At 43.3% G+C, this 12980-nt stretch overlaps 1 protein-coding gene across 2 annotated transcripts in view; it reads left to right on the top strand.

Annotated features, from left to right (window-relative positions):
* Window positions 1-480: 480 nt before the first annotated feature.
* PKIB (cAMP-dependent protein kinase inhibitor beta) overlaps window positions 481-12980 on the top strand; it is a 53013-nt gene continuing 40513 nt past the window's right edge. The window contains exon 1 of one of the 2 annotated variants that reach the window (XM_056488256.1): window positions 481-588. The gene's annotated coding sequence lies outside the window, so the exon portion shown is untranslated. Of the gene's footprint in view, window positions 589-623; window positions 851-12980 lie in introns of those variants that run through there. The other variant, XM_056488258.1, reaches the window with a different exon arrangement.

Consider the following 12980-nt stretch of genomic DNA (forward strand, 5'->3'; position numbering starts at 1 on the left):
GCCCGCCACCTCCACGTCCGGCAGCCCCTGGGGCGCGACCGGGACGGGCTGCGGGGACGGGCGCGCCGGGGGGGCGGGCACGGCATCCTGCCACATCCCGGCACATCCCGGCACGGCATCCCGGCACAACATCCCGGTACAACATCCCGCCACATCCCGGTACAACATCCCGGCACATCCCGGCACAACATCCCGCCACATCCCGGCACAACATCCCGCCGCATCCCGCACGACCCCCGCCGCATCCCGGGGCATCCCAACACGGCATCCCGGTACAACATCCCGCCGCATCCCGCACGACCCCCGCCGCATCCCGGGGCATCCCAACACGGCATCCCGGTACAACATCCCGCCGCATCCCGCACGACCTCCGCCGCATCCCGCGGCCTCGGCTGCCGGCGCAGCGCGGTCCGAGGGCAGGAGCTCCGGCGCCGGGTGAGGGCGGCGGCGGCGGGCGGGGGAAGCGGGGGCCGGGCGGGGCTGGCTGCCGGGCTGGATCGGCCCCGGGGCCGGCTGCCGGCAGGGAACATCCCGCAGGAGCGGCCCGCGCTGCGCTCCTGCCCGCAGCTCACCACGCCGAGTGCCCAGGTACCGTGCGCGTCCCTCCCGGCCCGGACACCGCTTCGGGCACGGGAGGGAACCGGGAGAAGTTTGGAGCAGAGGGCGGGAGGCCCGGCAGCGCCGGGAGAGGAGCGGTGCAGCTGCTGGGAGGGTGGTCCCGGGGATGCGATGCTCCCTGCCCGGCCACCGTGTCCCAGGCGTTCTTCGGGATGGGTCACGGGTGATGTGCCGGTGCCTGCCTGCCCTGGATGCTTCCGGACTGAGCAGGTGTAATGCTTCTTAGCGCCAGGTGTTATTAACCTTTAGGGAAAGCCGCTAATCGGTGTCATACCTGGGCTGCCTCTCATCGGGAAGGAAACTGAAATACTTTTTCTCCGGCAGAAGAGCAATTAGAAGTGCGCCAGGTGCGACTTTTAAGCGCATCTCCTTCCTCAAATTATATTTATATGGTCAAATTAATCAGTGGTGACAACACGAAGGCTAGAGAGTAATTTACTGCTTAGGTATATTGCAACAGATATTTGTAACATAACCGGTGTGCATGGAGCCCGTAATTTAAGTTGCACGGACAAGATAATGAATAACTAGCATAATGATAATGAACAACTAAGATAATGAACAACTAAGCGATTTGTGGATGCAAAAGATATTCCTAGAAAATCGGCTAAAATACATCACTGACTTTCAGCTTTCTGTGTTTGCAAGGAATGTCCTTGTACTTAGATCACGCGGGAGGCAGGAATTCTTTTCTTTCTGATTGCCACAGAATTTTGGCAGTAAGGGAATTGTTTCTTAATCCAGTTATAAATGATACTTCTCAGCATTTGTTGAAGTTATTTGTGGACTCTGCAGAGCAGACAAGTATTTTTAGCAAAGAGAGAAGTAAAAGAGTATTAAGAATTCCTGAAGCAATATATAAAATTACTGTCCACCTTTGGGGGCATTGTGGTTAGGATTGGTTAATGTGGAATACATACTGACTTACATAGTATAACTTCATCACCTTCTGTATCTAGGAACAAAAAAATATTTCTTGATGAAAAAATTGATCAAAATAGGGACCTTAAAAACAGCAGAAGGAAAGACAATGGCACTTTGTTTCCCTTTTCTGATTGAAGAAGTCATGGGGATGAGAATGGTCTGAATTATAGAGTTTTTTTGTTTCAACTTATAATATTCTCTTTGAAGTTTTGAACTTGAATGTTAATGCCATGATGGCTTTGAAATATTACATTTTGGTTGATAGCAAATACTAACATACATAAGTAAGATAATTTGAAATTGAGCTATAAATACCCACATAACTTCTAAGAGCACACACTTTAGTGTACTATTAGAGCGAAGGTTTAGTTCTGTACTTGGTTTTGTAAGACACCCTGTTGGAACAGAGACCAGTCTCTTTTTTTTTTTTCTTTTTTTTAATTATTATTATTAGATGTGTCATGACAGTTGCAAATTAAGTCAGCATAACACATCAGTTTGCTATGAAAATATACCTGAACTTCAAAATCATGACAAATTAAAAAAGATACTGATGCAAATCATGAAATGCAGAGAGCTAGAAACCCAGTCAGGTCATGTTGTTAATCTGTCTGAAAGGGAAAACTGTTCCTTTGTGTCCATTCACTGACTATCCTGTTAACAAATAATATTTTCTGTTAGTAAACTGATTAGGGTTTTTAATGAGCCTTTCAGAATGTAAGTGCTTCTTTCAATTTCTAAAACCTGGGATGGAAAATATGTGAGGAATCATTTGTATAGTTATCTCCACCAGCTCAAGATCACATGTTCCCCAAACTCCTGCTGGCCTTCTTGCTGTACTTTATTGATTTCTCCTCCTGGTGAAGATGCTTCAGGACCACACTGGGTTCTCTGGGCATGGCTTTCTCTTGACTGCCTTTGGAGGAAAAGTGAGGGAAATTGGTGTGTTCTCTCCACTTGTTGATGTGCCAAGAGCCTCCATGCACCTCCATCTCCCTAGTGTGCACCTCATTCTCTCGAATAGTTTTGTGAGCAGTGCAAGAGTTCAGGATTTTGGATTATTATTTGCACTCTGTGACATCCAGACTGGCCACTCAGACCCATGGGATCACCCCCAGCACTGAAAGGAGAGAATTACAAACGTAAATCCAAGTTGTCTGAGAGAAGTATTTAGACAGTCAAACATCTGTGTTAGAATGGATTAAGATTCTGGTGTTTGCCTTTTTACAAGGGGATCATCCAGATTTTCATTGCAGCTAAGAATGTGTCTCAGCAGAAATCCTAGAAAGTTAGAAATGGTGATCTGTTTGTGGAAAACTCCCAAATCTGTCTTTCCTCACGTGAAATAATGTCTTCTGTACTTGACTTAAAAATTCTGGTTTTAGAAGTTTTTCCCATTTTAGATTTATGTTTGTTATTTCTTCCCTTCTGCCCTGACTATATTAATTTCAGCCCAGTTTCCTAAGGAGATGAAGCTGAAACAATAATAATGCTGTCTGACTGATAGCTCCTCTCATTGCCTTGGCGTAATTTTTTTTACCCTTAGGGATTAATTTCTGCCAACATAAAGAGAAGAGCAGAGATTTCAAAGTGATGAAATATTACAAACCTCAAGACTTCTGGTGACCAGGGAGATGAGGGAGATGTGGTTGATGCCCCCATGGAAGGAAGAGCTGTAGCAAGCATCCAACTTAACAGACATTAGAAAACTTGTGCAGGTGCTCCATAGGATGCTGAGCTTTGTAACTTCTGCTGCTCAAGGCTTGGTGATTATGTTTTTCAATTTCTTTGCTCCATGGGAGTGCACAGTTGTGGATGCTTTGGTTGTGCCTTTTTTACTCCATAGTCTTCTCAAAGTAAGCTCAATTGGTCTGAGATGTTTCTGGTAATGAGTTATGAATAGAGACACTGTCATTCCTCAGCTTCATAAGCCGATGTATTGCTTTCCTTGTCCATAAATTATTGCTTCTTGATAGAGGGTTGATAGCAAGTGGTGCAGTAATTTTCTTTGCTATTTTGACTCAGTGCAAACACTTAATTACTGTGGTCACAATAAAACCTAGCTTCTTCCACAATCAGTTTCTCTCAATTGCTTACAAGTTTTTGATTAGACTTTAATTAGCTTCCTACTGCCACTGCTGTTTCTTCTGGTTAAGGCTTCATCTGAACGTCCTCTTCTGCTTTCTTTGCACAGCACGATGCTGTAACACTCTCCCCATGTCATGAGAAGGATAATAGAGGAGAAATATGAAAGACTTTGAGAGTTTATCTAGCAAGACCTTTATGAATACATGTGCTTTTCTAAGTGGTGGTTTTTGTTCTGATTATCTGTTCTGTCACACGACTGAGAAGCTGTGTTTACAGGTAAGTGCTCATTTTCTCCTTCCTTGTCTTGCCAACATTAATAGCCTCACAATACTTGTCTGTCTTTTCTCTTTCATTATCTCCTTGTAAAATTACTGTGGGTGGGTTTTTTTGAGGTGGTTGGGTTTGGTTGTTTTCTTGGTTTTTTAAATTTTTTTTTTTTTCTTTAGAAAGATTTAATAGTGTATTAAGTTGATTTGCTAGCTTTTTTCTTGTTGTAGAAATTGTATCAACTGGCCTTTCTCTCTGGGCATGAATGTACATATATAAATGAAATTAATTTAGTAAAACACTCACTGGATAATGTTAATTTCTTTGAAAATATTTTTCTGCATTACATTGCACATAGCTCTCCTCTACTTCTTTTACAATTATTTATATACATTAAAGCCTTCATTCCCCACTGAAGAAAGAGCACCACCATGCTTGCATAGCAATTGCATTTGACTTTATTCTCTCATTTGATATTAGCAAGAGGAAGGATGAGATGCACAGTGATGTCTTTTTCTATGTAGTGTCTTGCCCTGCCTCATCCTCTTGCACTTGGATGGAGCCAAGCATCCTTCCCTGCTGCAGGGACCTGGCCTCCTGGCAGCCCCACACAGCTCTCCCCGTGCTCAGGGAGCTGCCACCCCACCCCCTGGGCTGGGTGCCTCCCAGCTGGTGTCAGAGACAGCTCCCACAGCAGTTTCTCACCAGTGGTTGCATCGCTCCCAGAAACGTGGGATGCAGCATCATGTGTAGGTGCTACCCAGTCTGCTGCAGTTCCAAGAGATGGATCTTAAAGCCCTGCCAGTGGAAGTGTTTAGCTTGTGCTGTGGTGAAAGATTGGGTAGGACGTGCAAACTTGTGCCCTTAGCTTGGCAGGGCAGAGAAGGGCAGTGACATCCTGCAGAGAGGGAGTGTGGCCTCTGCCCAGAGAGCAGGGTTGGGCTGGGGTGGGCTGGGGCAGGAGTCCTTCACATGGTTTAGCTGTGGCTGAGCTCATCTGGCTACAGCCAAAAAAGGCACTGTCAGCAAAGGGAGGTGATGATTTTGCCAGGGTCAGGTTTGCACTGTACATGGGGAGACAGACCTTGGGCAGCCTTTGGCTGTGGAGCTCTGGCCAGATGCACCCAGGCTGAAGCATTTTGACAGGAGGATGTCAGCTGGCTTCCCAGAGCACAAAAAGCACTGCATATACACAGCAGAAGTTTTCTGCATGTCCTTGCTTTTGTACGTGGCACATATCTTTCTGTGCTGAACCCAGAGGTAGGGGCAGTTTCTGTGCTGGGTTGTGCTGCAAGGATGCAGCTCTGAATTAAAAAGCTTCTATTTTCTCTGTCCCTAGGAAGATCTTTTTGCTTCTTCTTTTAATCTACAGATTAAGCAGTACTAACTACATACATAATAATAACAAAGCTGTCTCTGTTGTCTTTCCCCATCCTGTCCACACATTCCATCCAGGAGAGGAAGGTGAACTGGGTTTACAGTACACAGTGATGTTTATGCCTGCAGTTCTGAACACCTGCTGAGGCAGAACAGAGGGAATAATTTATACTGTTTTCCAGCCTCCATGGACAAATGGGTAGCCTTTTATTTTAACCTTTTTCAATTACCTTTGCAACCAATTCACAACATTCTGTTGGAAATACAGAAGTTTGTCCAAAACCAGGAACTGTGATTAGTAATGCAGCTTTGGAGCTTTTGAAATGCCCTTGGAAGATGTGCACCATTCAACACCACACAACTTGGTGTTCTGTCTGTATAAAGTACTGCCCTTTGCTCAGGCTCAACATCCCTTTTAAGTTTTGTTTTACCTCCTTTGGAATCTTCTGTCATTTGTATCCTTTAACTGAGCACCTGACCCATCGATATTTTATATCTTCTTCATTACAAGGTACCCTGGTCTTGCTCAGACAGATGCAGAAGCATTGGCAGCTCTTAAATATTTCATACTAACTGATGAAAGTGCTCTGTGGTATTTCACTGAGTCATGACAAAGAGATTGTCATTGGGATGACTCTGTACCTTTCCTCTGCCTCATCAAAAATAGCTTTAGTTCATGGGCAATACAAGGTATGCTTTGTTCATAAGCCATTTCTACCTACAAAGGTGAATTTTATAGTCCTCAATTAAGGGAGTTTCCATTAAAGAGAGTTGCTAAGATTTGTCCTGGAGGTATATATGTGGAGACCTTTGTATGTCTCTTCCATCTATTGTGGATGAGGTTTGGTTGGGTAAGAGGGCTAAAGCAAGCAGAAGATGGGTAGATGTTGTCTAGAAATTCTGTCTCTGAGTGGACAAGCAGTTCTGAAATTAGTGTTTGAACTGGGATTTTCCCCATAATGTCAAACAGTAGGATATGGTTTGCCTGAAGTGTACATATTTCTCAGGGCTTAGCTCCAGTTGTGAATAGCATTGTTTCCTGTCACAGATGACACAAAAAGGTGTTAAGCAATCATATGGCACTTCATCTTGATTTAAGGCCACAATACAGTGGGAGTGCTGAAGTTTTTCTGCCATTTATATGAATAGAAATTTTGAGGACTGGCTTTATAAACTGCTCTGAAAAAACAGGAAAGCCACCCTGGAATGGAGGAGCAGGGCAGAGGTTGCAATTCTGTTGCCACTTCTTCCCGAGAATGGATGGGATGCTCCTAGAGAGACAACTTGTAATGGGAAAACACTGATTTAGCTATAACCCTGCTTGTAGCAGAGCTGGGCTTGGAGACAACATTGTGGTTTTCTGGACAGAGGGAATCAGATGAGGCTGTGGAGTGTGTCAGTATAGTTCACCTTTCCTGTTTCCTTGCAAAACAGGATACACTCTCCTCAGGGACAGAACCATTTTCTAGAGTATCAAAAGCATGATGGTCATGGCTGGAGCAGCTGCCCCATGAGGAAAGGCTGAGGGACAGGCTGTGTGGAAGGAGATGGCTCTGGAGGTGCTGACAGCAGCCCCTGCTACCATGGAGGGGAGATGGTCAAAAAGCGACAGCCAAAGACACAGGGGGCATCAGCTGGACCAAGGCAGAGGGGTTCAGATGGTGCACAAGGAAAAGAATCCAAGGAGGCAGAGTTGTGGGCTGCCCACAGTGGCTGTGCCAGTTCTGCTCTGGGCAGTTCCAGCCCCAAGGGAGCACAGCTGTGGTCTGACCTTGGTGCTGGGCTGGAGCAGGGAATCCTGAGTTGTCCCGTGACCCTGTCATTCCAGCTCAAAGCTGAGCCTCTGAAAAGTTAATGTGAGGCCTTTGTTAACCATCTATGCATGCAAAACATAACAGGGAAGAGGAATCTTATTTAACAGACTGAAAGAAGGCCAGTTGACAGTACCTTTAGTAAGAAATAACAAACAGATGCTAACAACAGCATAGTGGTTAAAAAATTCTTGCTAATACAGTCTGCCTTAGACACGGTTAAATTCAGTGTTGTAAAACAATCTCTAAGTGATCTGTTTCAGGCTTCAAGTCTAATTTAGTCTGCTGCAGCTTTTGTTCACTTAAGAAAAGCTTTCTCCAAGGCACAATACAGTATAATAAAAACACAGGGATTCTGTAAACATGTTTTGCTAAAGCTTTAATGTGATAGTTATGTTCTGTGTTCAGAAATGAAACACTGAGCCTACTGCTTTCTTGGAAGTAGGCATCATGTGCAATGGTGTGAGTGATGTTTAAAATAAAGGTCCCTAAGTGAGGATGGGGTTCTTCTAATATGTCTCACTTGTTTTTCTTCTTGGAAAGGTCAGGTATTAGAAATTCTGTTGTTGCTACCCTTCTGATATTTTTCTCTAAATTTCTTCTCAGATGAGCTGGATTGCAATGAAACCTCTTGGTAATAAAGCCTCCAGAGAAGACAGTCATCGACTAGTCTATTATTAAGACTGTGAGTTGCTTCTGTTTAACAAAAAAAATACTAAAGAACCATGCCAAAAAGTAAAGTACAAGCAATTGCTTCTGCAATAGATAGGAGTTTCATTTAAGCAAACATCAAGCAAAAAGCTCCTCTCCATGTTGTCAAAGCTGTTTCATAAGCAATGATTGAACATGTGTTCCCTGAGTAACATAAAAGAGTTGGCATTAAGAAGCCAGTGGTGCTTTCAACCACTTCCCCTCTGTTCCCCATCATTACTCAGAAACTGTCACTGAAAGTGCTTGCTGTTTACCTCAGAGAGCTTAAAAAAGCTGAAAAAGATGAGTGTGTGAGGGTTGGAGGAATATTTGTTTTCTTTCCCCTTGAACTTGCATTTGTTTGCTGGAAGAGCTAGAACTGTGGAAGGAATTCAATTGAATAAAAATAATTCTCAGCCAATTTCTAATGGAAACAACCTATTATTGATGTGATTGGAAGGTATCCACTTGAACATAGAAGGTGTTCATCATAAGGCATGATGCTTTTAGGGAAAAGCATCACTGAAAAGGCAATGCTGGCTTTTTCTGTTTTGAATTGGTAGTTTTATTATTTACAGTTTGAAGAGAGATTACATGCTATCCAAGCAGTTCCTTTTATCAATGAGTAACTCACTTTTATGTTCCTTCTCTCCTTCTGGATTCTCATTAGTTACAGGTAGCTGGAAGTAACACTCCAAAGTAAAACAGGATAAATTGGATGGTGTGTTTCTCAAACAGATTTCCCAAGAGACTCAGTGTATTCTGTTCTGGCAAGTTTTGAAGCTAAAAAAATAAATATTAAGATTATTTTGATACTAATATTATGATACTAATACATTTAGCTTTACTGAGTATTAAAATAATTCCAGATGGAAATCTACTTGCTGTAATCCCATTTAAGGAGAGACAATTTCTTGGTTTCATTCAACTATGATAAATCACACATCTTAGGTTAGAAATTGAATGTTGTTACAGAAACTTAGCTATCTTGAAGGGATGTAATGAGACATTCAGCTGTATATTCATTGTGTTAATTAAGTGACTAGTTAACAATCCAGCCTTTGTTGAGAGTTAAATTTTGTCATATAAAGGGAGAACAAAGAAAGCTGGAGGCCTCTTTAGTAGCAGCTGGTGGTCTACAGAACACAGAAGAAAACTAAACAAATTTATACAGCTGATCAATTTTTATCCTCATGGAGTGATATCCACCTCATGATTCTGACAACCAAAAGAGTAAGTTAGAACTTTGCACCTGATTTTAAAATGATTTTAATGATTTTTAAAGTTACGTGTTCTTTAGATTTTGATAAAACCTAGAACCTGAAGTTCTATTCCTTAAAATTAAATAAATACTCTGGAAAAACTGGAAGATGAGATTTAGAGATGCACCTTTTTTTAAAAATGAAGCTTTTTATGGCTTAATGGCTTGATTAGTCCTTACTATAAATATTTTAACTATACAATTTTCCTAGGCATTCATTTTGAGAGGGAATGGTTTTGGTTTTTTTTTTTTAATCTGTACCTTGGCCTCATTTCTGTACCTTTTCAGCATCCAGGAAAAAGCATGTAAGATTAGAGGTGAATCAAAGCAAATTTTAAAAAGGCCAATTTTAATTTGAATGGCTCCGTACCTCCCCACCCCCACTTTCACCTCTCCTCCCAATGCTGTTCCATTTTATCAAAGCCACCAGAAAGCTGTGATCTCCAGCCCAGGCCTCTCTGTGTGGCTGCCTTTCAGTGCAGGATGGGTGCAGTTGTTGCTGCCCTGTTCCTGGCTGAGAGCAGAGATAACAGCCGGCGGTGCTGTCTCCGGGGCAAAGGATGTCTCCCGTCATCCCGGTTCCTTGCTCAGACTTTCCAGCATTTCATGGAGGAAGAGAAGCGAGGCTGGCAGCCCAAGCTGCCTCTGACAGGAGTCACATTTGATGTGTGGATGGCAGCAGATCCCTCAGCTGTGTCTGTGACAGGGGGTGGTCCAGCCTTCAGGCTTGGAAAAGCAGGAGCCCCTCAAAGGAGAGATGTAATCACCACTTGAAGTGAGGCTGTTCCCAAAGTGGGGTATTTGTTCAGATGTCTTACCAGGAGCTGGCAGGGGGATCTGGCTTCCCTCCTCCTGTGCCAGTCTGAGCTGCTCCAGCAAGTCAGCTGGCCCAATCCATTTATACAACTGAACAAGAGAGGTGCAGGATAAGACCTCATTCTGATTTTGGGGCAAAGGCCTTGACAGCAGAACACAGAGAGACATGTCCTTTTGTTGGAGCATGTCTTTTTAAGGCTCCATCTCCCAAGAGAGAGTGTAGCATTCAAAAGCATGAGGATAGATGGCTCATCACTAAATGGGATGTGATGAGGGGGAAGATGCTCAGCCTCAGGCAGCATGGGAGCTAAAAACAGCTCAGTGGTGTCGTGAGCTGTGTCTGCACAGTGCCAGCACAGCCAGTGCTGAGCCTGGGACAGGCTGGAGATGTGCTGGAAATGTTCAGAGGAGCAAAATCCTTGGGGAGAAAAGCGCTGAAAATGAGGAGGGAATATTGTGGCATGTTCATGTCTGGTATCAGTATGGGAGTTTCAAAGATTGTTAAGAAAATAAGCATATGGACTGTAGAGAAGTCACATAAGCTTATTTTGGGTGAGGAATAGACATGATGCTGTTCTCCTTTTCACTTCTCTTCAGAAAGTATCTTGGCACGTTTTCTGTAGATTTGTGTGTCTGAATTTAGAGGGGGAGGATGAAGAAGGCAGGGAAGCTGAGGTGAGGAGGAATGGAAGCTGAGAAGAGAGCACTGCTGGGATATGACAGTTTAGCACCAGTTTGTTTGCAAGTAGAAGATGCAGAAGAGCTGCAGTGATGTGTTATATTGTTAATTATGTTTCAGTGCAGCTCTAGAGTTGTGGATCCTGGAAATGCCACTCTGAACAAACATGGCGTTCAGAATTTGCTGGTGAACTGTAACATCTGAAGTGATACTTCTCTAGATAAAAATAGAGCTTAACTGTGCTAAACATTCAACAAACACTTATTACAACTCCAATTTGAATGTTTAAACTGTGAACAAAATACCAAGAAACATTCTCTAATAATTCTGTGACATCTGCTTTCTGGAGGAAATTGTGCCCTCATTTTCTAAATTAGAGGAACAAAAAAAACAGTTAATTTTTTTTTTTTCCTCAGGTCATGCAGCACTTGGTAATAAGCCACTGTTAAAAAGCTTGTGAACTGTCTGTGCTTCTCATTTTGGGTGTTGAATTTACAGGATGCTCACTTGGAAGCCTTGTGAAAGGCAGCCACCAGTGGGAGAGGGGGCAGAGCTGAAGTGACAGAGCAGCGAGAGCTTAGGGAGCAAGGTCTGTGACAGAGCAAAGGGATTGAGGACCCCTGACTGTGCCCTTTGACACTCAGCATCAGTGTTACTGAGCAGGGGAGTGAGATAAAAGGTCAGGATGGTTTTGTTTTGTAACCAAAATGGGCAGCATTGAGGTCTATTGGGGAGAATGGTGGCTGACTAAATTAATGTACCTTGCCAACAGCAGTTGTACCCAGGTGTTGTCTCATCTTTTTTGGGGCTGTGGCACGGTATTCCAATGCAGGCTACTTTTCTTCTTCAAGGTAGAGAACACTTTAAATACCATTTTAAATCTTGGGTAGCTCCATCCTCCATTGAAAAATAAATGGATGCTATAAAAATACCAAGGCTGGAATATTTCCTTTGGTCATAAATTTCCCATAGGAAAACTGATCTGTGTTCAAGAATTTAATACTGGGTTTAACAGGGTTTATTAAAGTATCTTAATTATTTGGAAGAATAAAATATTTCAGGTGATTTTGCACAATTTTGCACCACATAAGCCATACTGTTGTGGTCTGGTAAAGACTGTCTTATCTTTGTTTCCACAATTCAGGAAGAGCTGGGATGTTACAGTGTACTGGTGGAACTGTATAACCAAAAAATATACTGGTAATCAAACACAAATATCTGTAGGAAAGGTCATCTTAGTTATCAGATACATATGCCCTTTTCCCATTCACCAACTTGCTGTTCTAATGGCTCTGGGGTAGCACAGATTAGTGACTAATCCTTGCTTTGAATCAGCAGTGCCTACTGAGATAATGCAGGAATTGTTCAGAGGTTTAGAGGGATGGATGGTTCAGAATTTAAAAAAAAAAAACAACCTAGAAACAAAAAAGTCAAACAGATCAAAAGAGCTTTTCTATTACACCACCAAATTGATTACTTCTAATTCAGAAATTAATTTAAGTCATTCTTATTTTTCATAACTTGATCTTGAAGAAGCATTTTTACCATGTAACCCTTGTTTTTTCCTGTGTTGACTTTTTTTACCCCTGGCACTGAGTAGTGAGGGCAGCTATCCAGTCAATCCAGAATGAGCTTCAACAAAGCCTAGATGTGTGGGCTCCCAGCACCTCTAGGCAGCATAGCAAGTGCCACCTTATCCAAGGATATAAACACTGCTGGCTTCAGCCTCACACCTCCACTTGGCTTGGTGGATTTGTGGCCACGATTTCTGCTCATTGTCAGCCTTTACTTCAGCCTGATGATGAGCCACATCTTGCTGCCAGAGCTGTTTTGTGCCACAGTCTAGGCTGTGGCACCTGGAAGATCCTCTCCACTGTGTGGTTTGGTGACATGGATGGCTGTGGGGCATCCTGCATTGGAAGTGTTCTTCTGTGGCTGGAGGCCATCCTTCCTTTGGGGATATTTGAGGTAGGAGCAGGTTTTCTCATGAATCTCCAGCTTGTCCCTGCTAAAATGGGAAAACATTACCTTCTGAGTTGTGAGATGAAGCCTTCAAAGCACAGAATAGACATCAGTGTCACCAGGGAGGCTTCCTGAAAACTGAGCAGCTCGTGTCTTCTAGTGAGGCAAATGAGTGATGAGGCCTGGGTTTAGCTGTGCCTACCATGTGATAATAGCAATTCATTGTGAAATGTTTATGATCCCAGAAACATGTGCTGACATGCTGCACAAAGCAAGGGTTCTGTCACTGCACAGACTGGGCAATGTTTTTCACTCTATTTGTTTTTCCCTGAAACAGGGAAAAACATCCCCTGACTCCAGGTCCATTCAACTATTTCAGGTCACTTTGTAAGCAACCTGAAACCACACTCTACTAAATACAGCTTTCCTGGATATGTAGGTTCAGCACATTTTCTTGTTGCATGAAATCTCAGAAAGGCTATTAGTA

Source organism: Oenanthe melanoleuca, chromosome 3 (genome assembly GCF_029582105.1).
Source record: "Oenanthe melanoleuca isolate GR-GAL-2019-014 chromosome 3, OMel1.0, whole genome shotgun sequence".
Lineage (NCBI taxonomy): Eukaryota > Metazoa > Chordata > Aves > Passeriformes > Muscicapidae > Oenanthe > Oenanthe melanoleuca.